At 46.3% G+C, this 17,403-nt stretch overlaps 2 non-coding genes across 2 annotated transcripts; one reads left to right on the forward strand and one right to left on the reverse strand.

Moving 5' to 3' along the window:
• Positions 1–6,059: 6,059 nt before the first annotated feature.
• Trnac-gca lies at positions 6,060–6,131 on the reverse strand. Its single transcript has one exon. It is a non-coding gene; the product is annotated as a tRNA-Cys (tRNA).
• Positions 6,132–11,498: 5,367 nt separating this feature from the next.
• Positions 11,499–11,570, forward strand: Trnac-gca. The gene has a single exon. It is a non-coding gene; the product is annotated as a tRNA-Cys (tRNA).
• The last annotated feature ends 5,833 nt before the right edge of the window (positions 11,571–17,403 follow it).

Consider the following 17,403-nt stretch of genomic DNA (forward strand, 5'->3'; position numbering starts at 1 on the left):
AAAATTGGCTTAGCTGTTAAAGTACTTGCCTGTGAAGCCTAAGAACCCAGGTTTGATTCCCCAGGACTCACAGAAGCCAGCAGCACAAGGTGGCACATGCGTCTGGAGTTTGTTTGCAGTGGCTGGAGGCTTGGCGCACCCATATTCTCTCTCTCTTTCTCTCTCCCTATGACTGCCTCTCTCTCAAGTAAATATAAAAATGAAATTTTTTAAAGGGCTGGAGGGATGGCTTAGCAGTTAAGGCATTTGCCTGCAAAACCAAAGGACCCAGATTCAATTCCCCAGGACCCACATTAGCCAGATGCACAAGGTGGCACATGCATCTGGAGTTTGTTTGCAGTGGCTGGAGGCCCTGGCGCACCCATTCTCTCCCTCTTTCTCTCACTCTATCTCCCTCTTTCTCTGTCAAATAAATTAATTAGTTAAAATATTTTTAAAAGAAAAAAAATGTTTAAACCCCAGTGTGGTGGTGAGAGAGGGCTGAGTGCCGGGTTTGCGTGCCAGGGCTAGACGGCATTGTGCGGTGGCTGCCTGGGGAGTAAACAAGCCAGGGTAAGTGCTCAGTGATCAGTGAGGGGAGAGGAAAAGGAGGAGAACCAAGATCTGTCAGTAAGAGAAAAAGACTGCCAATTCCCACCCCAGGATGTGCCACATCTGCTGGTACTCGGGACAAACATACAGGGAAGTGGTGACATGAACTCTGCTCTTACTGCTAGCCTGACAACCAGCTCCAGGGTGATGGTGACAGACACAGTGATCAATCAAAACCCATCAAAGCAGAAACCCAGAGGCTACAGAGAACTCAGCACTAAACTGGACTGCCAACAGACCTGCCGTGGTTCAGGGAGCGCTGTGAAAGATGGGGTGGAAAGATTGTAAGAGCCACAGTGTGGGTAGGAATATCCTGAGGCACATCCCCTCTACTGCACAGGGACTGACTGAGGCCTTCATGACCCCACAGTGAATACCATCACCCCACTGGGGGGTGGGGGGCAGGGTAATAGGATCAGGGGTGCGGAGATAAAAGAGTATAAACTATATATTTAAATTAAAAACAATTCCCAGTGTGAGGGGTGGTATACCTCCCAGTGAGTTGTCTTCTGAGGCCCCCAAAATAATACAGGCTATTGACAGCATACGCTTTGGTTGCAGGACACTGAAAAGTCAAGCTAGTGCTGAGCTGGAAGCCTTCTCCCTGGTGACTAGCTATCGAGTGCTGTGCTGCGCCAGGCATGGTGGTGCATACTTTAAATCCCAGCACTCAGGAGGCTGAGGCAGGAGGATCACTGTGAGTTTGAGGCAAGCCTGAGACTACATAGTGAATTCCAGGTTGGCCTGGGCTAGAGTGAGACCCTGCCTTGAAAAGAAAGAAAGACTCCACATACTTGAGCTGCAAGGTCACTGAGAAACCCTGCTGGAGCTAAGCTGAAAACCACCTCCATGTAGACCTTTAACCCCAGCATTTGGGAGGTAGGAGGATCACCTGCAAGTTTGAGGCCAGCCTGAGACTAGAGTGAGACCCTACTTAAAAAAAAAAAGTGGTCCCTGGAAGTTCAAACGGTAGGCAAGCTGGCCACACTGCCATTACCTCTTGTTGACAGTGCAGTCCCCCTTCTAGTGACCAATTGCAGTATCTTCCATTCACTTTACAATAATTATCACATAGAAAATACTCCAAAACTCAGAGACACAGAACAGCTGCATCCCTGGATTAGGGACGTTTCCTTGGAGAGTGGCTCCGCCGTTACTCTACGTGACCCTTGGCTCAGCCCTGTGGGAACTCACCTTTCCTATCACTCTCCTTTGCAATTTCTGATGAGGTCACTGGAAAACAAGTGCTTTTTGCAGGCCAAACAGTCTCTTTGCCTCCTATCGAGGCCCAGAGCACTTTGTACTTCTGAATCTGTCACTTTCTGTCCAGTTTGCAAACTGCTTTTGGTTAATACAGTTCTCTCAAAAAAAAAAAAAAAAAAAACCCTTGTGGGTTTCTTATGAATTTGACTTCCACCATTTTCCAAGGGCCGTGTTCACAGTTCTTTTTGACATTGCTTTCTTCTGGCTCAACTATGAGTTTCTGGTACATCAAGTTTCTGTGGGGGCCATACTCATCAGCTTCCTAGGAATACTTCAGACCTACTTCACACAGCCTTAATTATACTGCTGGCCTTAACAAAGGATATTGAATCCACACAGCAACGTGTGTGTGTGTGTGTGTGTGTGTGTGTGTGTATAAATGTACTTACCTTTCTTCATGTGTGTGTGTGTGTATTCCAGGGTCTCTTACTGCTGCTTTATGTAGGCAGCTGGAGCATTGAACATGGGCTGTCAGGCTTTGCAAGCAAATGCCTTTAATGGCTAAGTCATCACCCCAGGCCCAACTTCCCCTTTAACACAAAAAGATTGGTAACCCAGGCCCAGAAAGCCAATGTCACATGTTCTCTCTCTTATGTGGCTCCTAGCTACAGATGATTGGACTTCTGTGTGAGTAGGAAGAAAACTCAGTAGCACAGGCCAGTAAGCAAGAAAAGAGATACAAAGGGAAGAGAAAGGAAGGGAGGGGAGTACTTAATAGGATGGTATTATATAATAAGTAGAAGAATAGATTAATGGGGGTGAAAAGGCCTAAGTGAGGTCATGGGAAGAGATTGAGTAAAGGAAAGGTGGAGGGAGGGCTAATCAAAATCTAAGAGGATATAAATAAATTATATGGAAACCTACTTTTTTGACAATGGAACACTCAGGAGCCATAGATTGTTGCTAGAAAATTTTCAGTGCCAGGGATGGGATAACCTCCAGTGAGTTGTTGGCCAGAGAGGTCCCTGATACCCACCAAACATTATAGGCATTGCCAAGGCCCTTGGTTTCCCACCAGGAATAGATGGTAAGACCCTATTGCTGAAGAGTCCACATACTTGGGCTGCAAGGCCACTGAGAAATCCTGCTGGAACTGAGCTGATAACCTCCTCCATGTAGACCAGCTGACAGAAAGCTGGAAGAAGCCATTCTGCATGCAATTCAATGAGAGAAAGAGAAAACACTAGTGAAGATACTCAACAGTGGACACTGCAAGCTTTATATTTGGCCAGCCAGGCCAAATGAGCTAATAGGTGCAATAGTGGCACACCTGTCATGGTGGAAGCCAACCGCCCTCTAATTGGACTGGAGGCCTGCTCCATGGGAGGGAATACATCCCTGATACTGAAAACTTAAAACAGGGGTAGTCATGAGCCCTGGGGGTGTAACACCTGCTGCTGTCTGGCTAGATGTATATACTATGCTCATCAAACTGCCCAGTAAGCACTTCTCGTAATGTTCATACCCTTATATTAATGCTACTCTCACTTTTGGTAGAGAATCTTCTCTTTTCATATGGCAGTGACCTTGGGATGACTCAGAAGGTGTCATAGTGCTGGAAAGAAGTGACTGGAGTGCTCAGTACTTGACACTCCATGACACCTTCCAAGGCTCAGGGTCTATTGTGGAAGAGGTGGCGAAAAGAATGTAAGAGCCAAAGAAAGGGCAGGACTCCTTACAACACGCTCCCCCAGACACAAAATGGCCTGGATATCCATGACCTCACAGTGCCTGACACTACCTACACAAGACCATCATAAGAGGAGGAAAAGATCATGACATCAAAATAAAAGAGACTGAGATGGGGAGGGGATATGAGGGAGACTGGAGTTTCAAAGGGGAAAGTGGGGGGGAGGGTAGGTAGTACCTTGGGATTTTTTTTTTTATAATCATAGAAGTTGTTAATAAAAAAAAAGTTTTTTGAAAAGAAAAAAAAAAAAAAGATTGGTTTAGGGGCCAGGTGTGGTGGCACACGCCTTTAATCCCAGATTCAAAAGGCCAAAGTAGGAAGATTGCTGAGTCTGAGACCAGCCTGAGACTGACTCTAGGTCAGCCTGTGCTACATACAGTAAGACCCTTCCTCAAAAAAAAAAAAAAAAACTGGTTTAATTTTTATAACTATGTGATGTGGACTGTCCTTTATCACCTCTGAATTCTATTTAACAACCAGTCAGTTCTCACTGGAACTCAAACCGTCCTTGTAGCACATTATCAAAGACAGTCTGTCACAAACGGCTCATGCAGTCAACATTTTATGCTGTAGTTTCCTTCTCAACTCTGTAAGTTCAAGTATATTTTCTTCCTTCTAGGCTATGAAGCACCTCCTTATTATTCCAGTGCCTCGTTAAATCGCTTGCCACCACTACTTCATGAGGAAAACATGCATGTCACAGCAGGAGGCCTGACTAGGTATCTACTTCTAGTTTAGTGCTTGCCAGTCTTACTCAGACAATGTCACATGGCAAGCTGCCACAAGGCATTTGTCCTCGTGCCCGTGGGTCTGCAGCTACGTAAGGATCAGTTTTGTTAACCTAAAACAGCAACAGAGTGGCTCTCCAAAGATATTAATTTATTTAGGAATAGCAGAGTGATTACAATTAAAGATGTGAGTGCTGTGATCTTCCAAAAAAAAAAAAAACCCAAAAACAAGGTAAGTGTTAAGGGCAGAATGAAGGTTACATGATTTCTGAAACAACTGTCAATTTATCAAGGACAGATACTGACAATGGGGTGACGTCAATCAAGATTGAAAAGCAGCATGGGCTGGGGAAATGGCTTAGTGGTTAAGGAGTTTGCCTGTGAAGCCTAAGGACCTTGGTTTGATTCCCCAGGACCCAAGTAAGCCAGATGCACAATGGGGCACATGCACCTGGAGTTCGTTTGCAGTGGCTGGAGGCCCTGGCGCGCCCATTCTCTCTCTCTGTCTCTTCCCCTCTCTCTCTCTCTCAAATAAATAAATAAAATATTTAAAAAAAAAAAAGATTGAAAAGCAGAAAGCTGGGCGTGGTGGTGCACGCCTTTAATCCCAGAACTTGGGAGGCAGAGGGAGGAGGGTCGCCATGAGTTCAAGGCCACCCTGAGACTGCAGAGTTAATTCCAGGTCAGGCTGGACCACAGTGAGACCCTACCTCGAAAAACAAAACAAACAAAAAGACTAAACAGCAGGCATTCTCGCTGTGTGTGTGTGTGTGTGTGTGTGTGTGTGTGTGTGTAAGACTATAGTGGACTTTGTGCAAAGCTTTGATGTTCAGAGAGCCTCTAGCAGTTTGAATCATATATAGTGATAGACTACAATAATATATAATATTGAATAATACAAGAACAACAGTATGTATGGATGTGTGACAGCCTCCCTCCCTTTCATGGTTTCCTACTCCACTTTGTCAGTTTAGCCTCCGTGACTCATTGGGGTTGGATCTGTTTTCACAATTTCTAGCCGCAGGTCTAGCTGGCGCTGGTCACTGCCGCTCAGCTCGGAACTGGCCACGGGCGCTCTCACTCTGGGGTCAGGTTGGAAGGGCAGCGGCCGAGGGACACGCGCACTTTCACGGTCCAGCCTGCCTCACATCGACTGGCATCCCATTGGCCGAGGCGGACACGTGTGCCAGTTAGGAGTTGACCGGTTCTCGCCTCCAAGCTGCCCTTCCGCTCGGGCTCGGCCCTGAGGCTGGCACCGGCACGGGCGTCGGCAGGGGGCGCTGCGGCACGAGGGGCCGCTCCCGTTTCCCCCGGGAGTCTGCTTTCCCGGCACAAAACTCTGCCCAGAAATCCTCCCGGAGGAGAAGGTCCTTTGGCGACCTCGCAGTCACGGCCAGCTCTAACCAGCTCTGGGGCAACCCCCCGCCCCAGCCTGCCCCTTCGGGGGGGGACACTGCAACCCAGGCCCCTCTTTCCACCTGGCTCCCCTGGAAAAAACAGAACTACTTCTTGCCCGGGTGGCAGCCGTGACCAGCAGGTGTGACTGAGGCAAGCGCGGGGGGCCACAGTCATCTGGTTCCCCAGTGAGTGAGTGCTGAACCCTCACTTCGGAGAGGACTCCCCTTCCACAGCTGCCCTGCCTCACTGCACCCCACCCCATCTCGTTCTATTAAGCTTTTCCTCCCTAAATGATTAGTGATCTGCCTGGGAAAGAGCGAGTGGGAAGGTGGGAGGGGCAGACACATCGCAGAGATCAGAATGAATCAGGGAAGCAAAAGCGACCAACAAGGGGGCACCCGGATTTGAACCGGGGACCTCTTGATCTGCAGTCAAATGCTCTACCCCTGAGCTATACCCCCTCCTGCGGGGGGACGGCCTCTTAGTTTCTTTTATCTGTGTGGCCACACCCAAGATGACTGTGATCTGCATTCCTAGCTTGGGCTGTAACGACGGACAGGCCCACCGACTGCAGGCCAGTGGCCTGGAGACCATTCACCCCACCCCGCCTCTCCATCCGCAGCCCGGGCCGCGGCGGGTGAAGAGACGTTTGCGGCAGGTTCGCTGCATCCCGGTCCTTCCATCCTTACCTGGGCCACCGGAGCACCGCCCGCCCGCCTTCCTCACACCTCGTCCCTGCTCCTCTTTGGCTGCTCCTTGGCGAGTCAGTGCGGTGTCGGCGGACCTCAGCGGAAACTGCACGCGAGGGGCCGCAGTCCGCTGCCCCCCACCCGCGCCCCAAACGCCTTCGCGCAGCGCAGCCCACGGAGCTGCAGGGACCGCTAGTGGCTAGTGCTGCGGGCTGGGGCTTTTCGCCCGGGAGGGAAGGCACCCGGGGTTGACCAGACATCTCTCCTGCCCCGGTATCTTTGATCCCGGCTGTCACCTTGACGGGATTTAGAATCGCCGTGAGGGGCTGGAGAGATGGCTTAGCGGCTAAGGTTCGATTCCCCAGGACCCACGTCAGCCAGCTGCACAAGGTGGGCGCATGCCTCTGGTGATCGTTTGCAGTGGCTGGAGGCCCTGGCTCGCCCATCCTCTCTCTCATAAATAAATAAAAATAAATTATAAAAATTTTTTTTTTTTTAAAGCTGGTCATGGTGGCGCACGCCTTTAATCCCAGCACTCAGGAGGCAGAGGTAGGAGGATTGCCATGAGTTTGAGGCCACCCTGAGACTCCACAGTGAATTCCAGGTCAGCCTGGGCTAGAGCGACACTCTACCTCGAAAAACAAAACAAAAAACGGAAAAAAAAAAAAGTTTTCAGAAACAATCACCATGGAGGCAAATTTCTGGAAATGTCTGAGGGATTTTTCTAGATTCCGTTAGCTGAGAGGGGAGAAACTACCTGTGGCATAAATCATTCCATGGGCTGGGGGTCTGAACTGAGGTAGTCATAAGAGGGCTGTGAAGAGATAGTCCTGAAGGCTGTCACCTCTAAAATGAATTCTTGCTTAGCTTTGTAAGGCTGAATAAACTTCATTGTATATATATACTTTCACCATTGGATATTTTAGCTAACATGCTATGATGTTGGTGGTCTTCAACACCCTGGGGATATGGCTCAATGGTTAAGGTGCTAGCTTGCAATGCCTAATAACCTGGGTTCGATTCTCCAGTGCCCACATAAAGCCAGATGCACACAGTGGTGCATGCGTCTGAAATTCATTTGCGGTGGCTTAGAGGCCCTGGAGTGGCCATTCTCTCTCCCTGTCTCTCTCTCTCTGTATGCGTGCGTTTACAAATAAATAAATGGTTTTTTTAAAGATCCTGTTTTAAATTCTTGTGCATATAGACTGAGGTGGAATTGCTGAATTACATGGTATAGGTTACCTTCTCATTTCTTGGACAAAAATGAGTTTCAACTGAGAGAGGGGGTGTTTATTTCAGCTTACATTTGCGGGTTGCAGTCCGTCATAAGCTGGTCATACCCAGTACAAGGGGCAGCAGAGCAGAGTGATGAATGCTGGTGCCAGGAACCCAACCCATGGAAGGGCACCACTCACAGTTAAGGCTGGTCTTCCCACCTTAACCAACCTATTCAAGACAATCCCTTTACCTTCTAGTGAGTTGCTGGCCAGGGAGGTCCCTGATGCCCCCAAAACATTACAGGCCATTGCCAAGGTTTTTGGTTTCCCATCAGAAATAGATGGTAAGACCCTGTTGTTAAAGACTCCACATGCCTGGGCTGCAAGGTCACTGAGAAGTCAAGCTGGGGCTGAGCTGAAAACCTCCTCCCTGTGGACCAGCCGACAGGAAGTGGGGAAAAGGCTGCACTGCATGCAGCCCTATGGGAGACAGAAGTATTCAGCAGTGAAAACAGTGGACACAGCAAGCCTTGAGTTTGGCCAACCGGGCCAAAAAAAAAAAAAAAAATGGGTACAATAGTGGCATGTTTGTTATGGGGGAAACCAACTGTTCTCTAATTGGACTGGAGGCCTGCTCTATAGGAGGGAATACATGCCTGGTACTGAAAACCTATGGCGGGGGAATTCATGAGCCCTAGGCTGTTAACACCTGCAGCTATCTGGCTAAATGTGTATATTATGCTCACCAAACGGCCATGTAAGCACTTTTATATATATTCACCTCTTCCTTCTCAGAGCGCTCCTGAGGCCCGCAGAACTGCCTCCCTCACACTGGCCACCAACTTCCCTTTGACTTCCCTCGGAACTGCTTGTTTCACTATTGGTTTTTTGTTTGTTTGTTTGTTAGCTCAGGCTAACCTGCAATTCACTATGTAGTCTCAAGGTGGCCTTGAACTCACAGTGATCCTCCTCCCTCTGCTGGGATTGAAGGTGTGTGCCACCACGCCCGGCTACTTTTTGTACTTTGAAGCTTTTCTTTAAATTGTTTTATGAAAATTAAGAAAGCATTTTTGTTTTCTTATGTGCGTGTGTATGCGCCCATGCAGGGCTCTGATGGCAGAAGGGAAGTTGGATGTCCTGCTTCATACCTCTGCCCCCCAAGACTGCTGGGATTAAAGGTGTGTGCCACCATGCCGGGCTCTGTTGTTGTTGTTTGGAGGTGGGGTCTCACTCTAGGCCAGGATGACCTGGAATTCATTATGTAGTCTCAGGTTGGTCTTGAACTCACAGTGATTTGCCTACCTCGGCCTGACGAGTACCGGAATTAAAGGTGTGTGCCAAGCACATCTGCCCTCAAAGTTTTTTTTAAAAAATCAATGTTTTAATAAAATGAAAAGTTGAATAATAACGTTTTTGTTTTGTTTTGTTTTGTTTTCCAGGCAGGATCTCACTCTAGCTCAGGCTGTCTCAAACTCATGGTGATCTTCCTACCTTAGTCTCCTGAGTGCTGAGACTAAAGGTGTGTGCCACCATTCCCAGATAAAGTTTTTTTTTTTAATCAACATTGTATAGCATTATAATAAAATTTAAGTGCTAAAGAACTTCAAAACCTGGGTTGTGAATTTAGATAAACTGATATTTAAGTGTGAGGAAATAACAAATACATTTTCAGATGTACAAAAACCCAGATGCACTGGTTAGAGTCCTCTGTGAAACTCCATGCTCCCTAAATGAACACCAGAAGGGCACAGAAGGAACAGGGAGGCCCCTGAGGATGGGGCATGATTGCCTGGCTGCACCCCCTCCCTTCTCCCTTGGGCTCCAGCCTCAGACTTCATAGCTTCACTTGGAAGTATTATTGCTGTCTAACCCACATGGACTTATTAATCCTCACCCCTAACTTGCTTCCTCGCTCCCCCTTTTTTTTTTTTTTTTGGCCATCCAAGTAAATGACATGACTCTCCCAGAGACTCATGCCAAATGCTCACCAGTCATGGTCCACTCATTTCTTTCTTTGACATCCACATCTAATGGCAAACTTGCAAATCTGCCCCGCTTTCTCCTGTGTCTGAGGGGGATTGCTTCTCACTGCTCCACAGCCAGACCCAGGATCCACATGAGCCACAGTCAGGGTCACGTGCTGCGACAGCGGTCCCTCTGTGTTCTTTCCTTGGATACAGGCCTGCCCCCCCCCCCCAGGAGCTCTGCTCAGGTGCGGGCTTACATCACTTTATGTAGTAACCAGGTCTTTTCTTCTCTTTTCATGAGCACATGTGGTACACGTGTGTGTTCATGTTGGTATGTGTGTGCACGCACACGTTTGTGTCCATGGGGAGGTCAGAGTTTGCCCTTGGGTGTCTTTCAAGGTCTTTTCATCTTATGTACTGAGATAGAATACCATACTTCATTCACAGCTGGGGAGCCAGCCAGTCCGGCTGGCCAGCTTGCCCAGGCTATCCCTTGCCTCCACCTCTCAATTGCTGGGGTTAGAGGCAGGGCTGTCACACTCAACTGGCATTACATAGGCTCCGGGGGTCCGAAGTCGGGGATTCATGCTTGTGCAGCAAGCACTGTATCCAATGAGCCATCTTTAACTCCCAGTTCACCTTGGGGTCTCTGTGATTAATTCCTCCTTCCCTGGGATGGATGCATCATGAAGGTCGACTTTGGTCCGCTGTGATCCTGGTGCTGTGCAGCCTCCGTGGTGGAGCCGAGCATGCTCCAGGCGCCAGCACCAGAATGCAAGACAAAACAAGACAAAACAAACAAGCACGTGTCTTGTTGAACAAGGGAGGAATAAACATTAAACAAACAAACAGGTTAAAAAAATGTAACTATTGGGCTGGAGAGATGGCTTAGCAGTTAAGGAGTTTGCCTGCAAAGCCAAAGGACCTTGGTTCAATTCCCCAGGACCCAAGTAAGCCAGATGCACAAGGTGGCACATGCCTCTGGAGTTCGTTTGCAGTGGCTGGAGGCCCTGGTGCACTTATTCACTCTCTCTCACTGTGAAATAAATAAAAAATAAATAAAATATTAAAAAATATATATAATTGTTAAATATAGTGACCATGATATTTTCTAATTTTTCTAGGTGTGATAGTGAAGGAACCTGGAATGCCAACAAATATGAAAGATGAGGACTGTCAGTGAAATCAGAATACTACAAATTCCCTATCTGATTCAGAGGAGATAAGACATATGATAAGGGAAATTAAGTACCCATGTTAAAAAGTATCAAGGGTCCAGTTAAAAATAATACATGTTTCCCTTGCAACAGGGGATTGGTCAATAACAAATTCTTCCTTTCTGGCCCCAGTCCTTGGGCAGCAGTCCCCTCTTAAAATGACCATGTCTGTGTTCTAAAATGATGAGGGGTCCCTGAGGTCCTTAAATGGCGTGGCGGGTTCCTGTCTTCCCAGGTCCATGTTGTAGTCCCTCCACGGCCTTTGGAATATACAAATGTACTTGCATGGCTCTAAGTATGAGGTCTACCTTTACTGCAGTGATCGAAGATTGGGGAAAGAGGAAGACATGAGAGGCCCTGGTTTATAACAGGGCCTTGAATCCAGTCAGGAGGGATGAACACAGGTCCTAACACTATCAATAGGAAGTTGTGTGCACTTGGGAAAAACATGAACTTTGGATATCTGTCGCCAGATGCTCGCTGTAAAGAGCAGAGCCTACCCGCTCCAAGGTTCATTAGGCTCCAAAAGCCAGTGGCAGGTCTGTCCTTGAAAGGGTGTGGAAGCTGCTGCGGGGAAGGAAACTGTTTGCTTGTTTCTGCATCACAGAGGTGGAATTGTTAGGCTGGCCTGACAGCTTCTAGGAGCCACAGCTACAGGAACGTCTGTGGTGACATTTTATAGCCATGTTAGGCATAGCTGCACAGACAAAAGGTACTAGTTAGGCTCACACTGCTGTTGGGGGTATAGCTCAGGGGTAGAGCATTTGACTGCAGATCAAGAGGTCTCTGGTTCAAATCCAGGTGCCCCCTGCCATCTCAGTATTTTGTTTGTTTGTTTTGTTTTGAGGTAGGATCTCATTCTAGTCCAGGCAGAGCTGGGATTCATTATGTACTATAAGAATTGCCTTGAACTCACGTCAATCCTCCTACCTCTGCCTTCTAAGTTCTGGAATTAAAGGTGTACACCACCCATGCCTGGCCTTTTTACTCTTTTGTTTGTGATTTTTCCATCCTAGATCATTGTTCACTGGATCTAGGACTGATGATTCAGGCACTTCTCGAACCCAATCAGGGTACTGAGCTTCCTAAAATCTGAGGGAAAGTCAGGTGACAACTTAAAACTCTGTCACTGGTACCACGGGTCCAGAATGACAAATTCTTCCAACTCTGACTTTTCATTTCCCAATGATTGTGTTTTACACAGCCTGGGTTTATTTTCTTACTTTTTCTACATGTTTTCATGACCCCTAGATCTGCAAAGTTCTGTAAATATCCAATGGCCAGCTGCCTAAGAATATGGGATTTGTAGTGTTTTCCAATTTCATAGTGTGAGTAATCCCACTGTGGCCTGTTTCTGTTTACATATATCAGGTCTTTGATGATGGTGTTAGGAAGATTCCTGCTGCTGGGCAGCTAGAACATACCACTGACCCTGACTGATCTTCCCTGAACAGGTTTGGCCTCTTTGACCCTGCTCTTGTCTTCACAGGGCTTCTTCACATCACAGCAATGCTGATCACCCACCCATAAAATAATGACTCATCAAGACATACTTGATTTCTACTCAATGCCAGACACAGGAAAGATAGAGGTAAATAAGAATAGTCTATGGTGAGCAATATAGCTAAGTAAAGACACGATGAAGCAATAGTAAGGATGGTACAACAAAAGAAAAGGAATGCAAATCTTAAAATAAGATTTTTTTGTAACAAGGACTAGATAATCTAATATTTCTCCTACCTCAAAATACTCAGAAAGGAGATCTCAGGTGGAGTTGGGGAGATGAGCTAACACCAGGAGAGATGAATCATGCATGCTTGAGTGGCAGCAGTGACATCACCTAGAGCTCAAGTTCACATAGTCATGTTGGTACAAGAGATTAGGCATCAGACCTGGAGTCCTCCTTCTGTCATATAAAGCTAGGTTCCTTGAGAGTCCTTAGTAGAAAGGTGTGAAAAAGAATCCATCCACTAGCACAAGGACACGAGAACTCTTTCTCACCTGAGGGCAAAGGGTATTCCTCTGAGAATTCAGAACCACAGCTCTATTCTTACGTTAGGACTTCTATTCTTATGTTAGGGCTTTGACGTTGCATTACCTTCATGGCTCAGAAACTTCTCAACTTGAACATTAATATCACACATGCTCAGGTAACGCTGATTCTGTAGAGCTCAGATGAGATCAAGCACCTTCAGGGTTTTGTGTCCACAGACTGATTCTGTAGAATTCAGATACGATCAGGCGTCTGCAGGGTGGTATGCAGAACTCAGAAGAAACAGATGTACTCTGAAGTGTATATCTCAGCCAGGCTGCCCTGGATTCCTCCTGATCAAGCCTGGCTTTGTACGGGCTCACATTGAAAAATACAGCGGATCCTGCAAATCTGTAGACGCTGCATCTATGCAGCTAACCAACTACAAGTGGAAATATTCTCAGGAAAGTTTCTGCAGTAGACCTGCACATACTATTTTAATACCGTTATTCTCCCCCAAAAGCAATATAGTATTGATTTAATATGTGCATAGTATAATGTATTATAAGTAATCCAGGGATGAGTTAAAATATCTAAGAGCATGTGTGTAGGTTTTATGAACATCATTTTATATTATATAATGCACTTGAGCATTCTAGGATTTTGTACCCTCACCAGGGTTCTGAAACAAATCCTCTGGAGACACCTGGCAACAACTATAACAAAATATGTAAGGAACCATCACACAAAATAAAAATAATGTCTGAAAACAGAATTATCAAATGGGTATTACAAAAGCGGCTCAATATTGAAGACATGTGACTTTCTTTTGGTTTATATGTGTGAGGCGTGGCATGTGTCTGGTGTGGTGTCCTGCTCCGTCTCTTTTACTTCTCCTCACAGCCTTGTTTGGAGCCAGTCTCTTAACTAATTTTGAGCTTGTGGGATTCCGATGATTCTCAGGTCTCTGCTTCCCTGTGGGACAGGGGCTGTAGGACTGGGGTGACCCAGCTGTTTATGCAGGCTCTAGAGATTTGAACCCTGGTAGTCTCAGCCCCCTTCAGGCCCTCATGCTTGTGCTAGAAGCACACTCCACTGCTGAGCCATCTCTCTGGCCCCTGTATGATGAGGATAAGGGATGTACATCTACAGAGAAATACAATCATTGGCTGGGCATGGTGGCATACCCCTTTAACTCCAGTACTTGGGAGAGTGAGGTAGGAGGATCATTGTGAATTTGAAGCCAACCTGGACTATAGAGTAACTTTCAGATCAGCCTAGGCTAGAGTGAGACTCTACTTCAAAAAAAAAAAAAAAATCACTAGTTGGATGTAGTGGCACACACCTTTAATCCCAGCCCTTGGGAGGCAGAGGTAGGAGGATCGCCTTGAGTTTGAGGCCACCCTGAGATGACAAAGTGAATTCCAGGTCAGCCTGGACTAGAGTGAAACCCTACCTCAAAAAGAAAAGAAAAGCATAGACAAATTCAGACTAAATAGAAGCACAAAATAAGATGATATTAAAAATGAATGAAAAAAGCCAGGCATGGTGGCACATGCCTTTAATCCCAGCACTCAGGAGGCAGAGATAGGAGGATCATCCCAAGAACTACATAGTGAATTACAGGTCAGCCTGAGCTAGAGTGAGACTTTACCTTTATTTATTTATATATATATATATACATATACATATATAAATAAATACACACACACACACACACACACACATATACACATACATACATACATACACACATGTATATATATTCATAGTAATGATAATAAAATTTAAAAAGAAAAATGAATGAAGGTGCTTAGTGGTTAAGGCACTTGCCTGGGAAGCCTAAGGATCCATGTTCGATTCTCCAGATCCCATGTAAGCCAGATGCACAAAGGTAAGGCAAGTGCAAGGTCACACATGCCCACTAGGGTTAAGTAAATAAAATGTAGCGGTATACAAAGTAGATTATGGACAGAAGGTGTCATTAGGGATAATGTTGCTTCCTAATAACAATTCTCTAAGAAAATATAATTCTAAATTTCTATGCATACAGCATTCAAATATATAAATCAAAAGTACAAAAAATGCAGAGAGAAATTGACAAATGAATATCTCAATATGAGATTTTAACAAATCTCAATAAATAGCAGTTCAAAAGAGCAAAAAAGATAATATATATAGAAGACATAAATAACACAATCAGCAATGATCTTCCTACCTCGGCCTCCCAAGTGCTGGAACTAGAGGTGTGCACCCCACCCTGAGATTGCATAATGAATTCCAGGTCAGCCTGGACTAGAGTGAGATCCTACCTGGAGGAAAAAAAAAAAAATCTTGGTATGGGCTGGCTAGATGGCTTAACGGTTAAGGTGTTTGCTGGCAAAACCAAAGGACCAACATTTGATTCCCCAGGACTCATATAAGCCAGATGCAGAAGGTGGTATATTTATCTGGATTTTTTTTTATAAGATCTCACTTTTTTAAAAATTTATTTATTTATTTATTTATTTATTTATTTATTTGAGAGCGACAGACACAGAGAGAAAGACAGATAGAGGGAGAGAGAGAGAATGGGCGCGCCAGGGCTTCCAGCCTCTGCAAACGAACTCCAGACATGTGCGCCCCCTTGTGCATCTGGCTAACATGGGACCTGGGGAACCGAGCCTCGAACCGGGGTCCTTAGGCTTCACAGGCAAGCGCTTAACCGCTAAGCCATCTCTCCAGCCCTGGATTTTTTTTTTTTTAATGTGTGTGACACCACACCTAGCCTAATAGTCCTTTTAAATGACTTCATGGGTGGAAAGTCCTAACGAGAATCACATGGAGTGGTGGACAGCATGGTTAACCCCTGGAGGAAGATATCTGATTTATTTGGGAAAGGCAGCTGGCTAGTTCACCAAAAGCCAAATCACGGAATGGCCAGGTAGCCAGAAGCTAGATACGGTGAAATCTAAATACCTGAATATCAATTTACTGAACCAACAATTTCAATTATTGAGATTTTTCTTAAATGTGTTCCATCTCTACTCCTGCCTCTGTCTGTATCCAGAGTGTTCAAGCAGTTAGAATCAAACTGGTGTCACACATGTCAAACTGACATAATGGAGCCACTTATGTCAAACCCTGACAGAATGAAGTCAATAAGCCATGGGGATGAAGGTGAAGATATTTGCTAATAACAAGAACTCTTGCTGGGGATTGGAATAAGGTAGCCCCCATTTTGTAGATAGCTGGTTACAGGCCCAAAGTGAATAAACAGATAATCTGTCCTGACAGATCCAATGAACATGAGGTTTTAAGAGAACAGAGTCCCAGGAACTGAAATCCAAAATTCCTGACTCTTGGTGACCACGAAAAAGCAAAAGCCCACACTGGTGATGACTCGCCAGGAAGCCAGCTGGCCCGTATGTACAAAGTAACCAATCCTTCCTCTAACTCATCAGCCTGAAATGGGAATAGAGTATGGTAGAGCCATGTTCCTGGCCCATGTGCCGATATGACACGGGGATCTGGGGTGTCTTTGAGAGCCCTGGACCCTTCTTCCTTGGCTCTCAGTTTGGCCCTAACCCAGGACTTAGCGTGTCAGACTGTCACGATCATACGAAACTTCCACTGAGTCAGGGGCCTCCAGGTTTTTGTCTTATGAATTTAAACAACTGAAATCCACATGCGAGAGGCGAGTGTAGAGAGGATTTTATTAGGTTGTGGGGTAGAATCTAAGAGGAGGAAGGGAGCAGAAACGGAAAATCCCCCGGGAGACCTAGACTGGGGTCTTCTGTGGTTTCTGATTGGGGGCTGAGCTAACCAGCCCTAATGCTAGGTTTCTACATGGGGCATCAGGGTTGGTCTGTCCAGGAAATTAATTCTAGGAAAGACGAATTCCTTTCTAGTGAGGAACTCAGGTTGAGTTTAAGGAAAACACAGGTCTAGGGAACTCCTGTCTAAGGAGGGACTCAGGTTAAGGTGAGGGAGAAATAGCCTTTGGGCAGAAAGTGATAAGGAGAAGCCAGACCCTTCCATGACCTCTAGCAGCCTCAAGGGGACATTCCTCACCTTTTCTTTCAGGGTCCCGGTTAACTCTACACTGTTTCAAGCCTATCAAGAACATCCCACATACATTCTAACTAAACCAATCCACCTTGACTGGAAACTTAATTTCCACCTCTAAGGATATATCCCCTGCCCCCTCCACGTCACTACACAGCCATCCACCCAGCCTGGGGGCTTGTCTGATTCACTTTCCTTTCTAATCAACACCTGCTTCATTTGCCCTTCCGGCCATGTCTGTCTTCACTCTCATTCCCCTGCCTTGGAGACTTTTAGTGACCCCTCTAAGCTAAGCCAGACTTGAGCTCAGTTCAGTCACTCTCACAACCGGTACCATGGGCCGGAGAGATGGCTTAGCGGTTAAGGCGCATGCCTGCAAAGACTAAGGAATCAGGTTTGATTCTCCAGGTGCCGCATAAGCCAGATGCACATGGTGGTACACACATCTGGCGTTCGCTTGCAGTGGCTAGAGGCCTGGCATGCCCATTCTCTCTCCCTCTCTGTCTCTAATAAAAAAAAAAAAAATGTCTTAAAAAATACTTAGCCAGGCACGGTGGCACATGTCTTTAATCCCAGCACTCGGGAGGCAGTGGTAGGAGGATCGCCGTGAGTTCGAGGCCAGCC

Source organism: Jaculus jaculus, chromosome 10, assembly GCF_020740685.1.
Source record: "Jaculus jaculus isolate mJacJac1 chromosome 10, mJacJac1.mat.Y.cur, whole genome shotgun sequence".
NCBI classification, from domain to species: Eukaryota; Metazoa; Chordata; class Mammalia; order Rodentia; family Dipodidae; genus Jaculus; species Jaculus jaculus.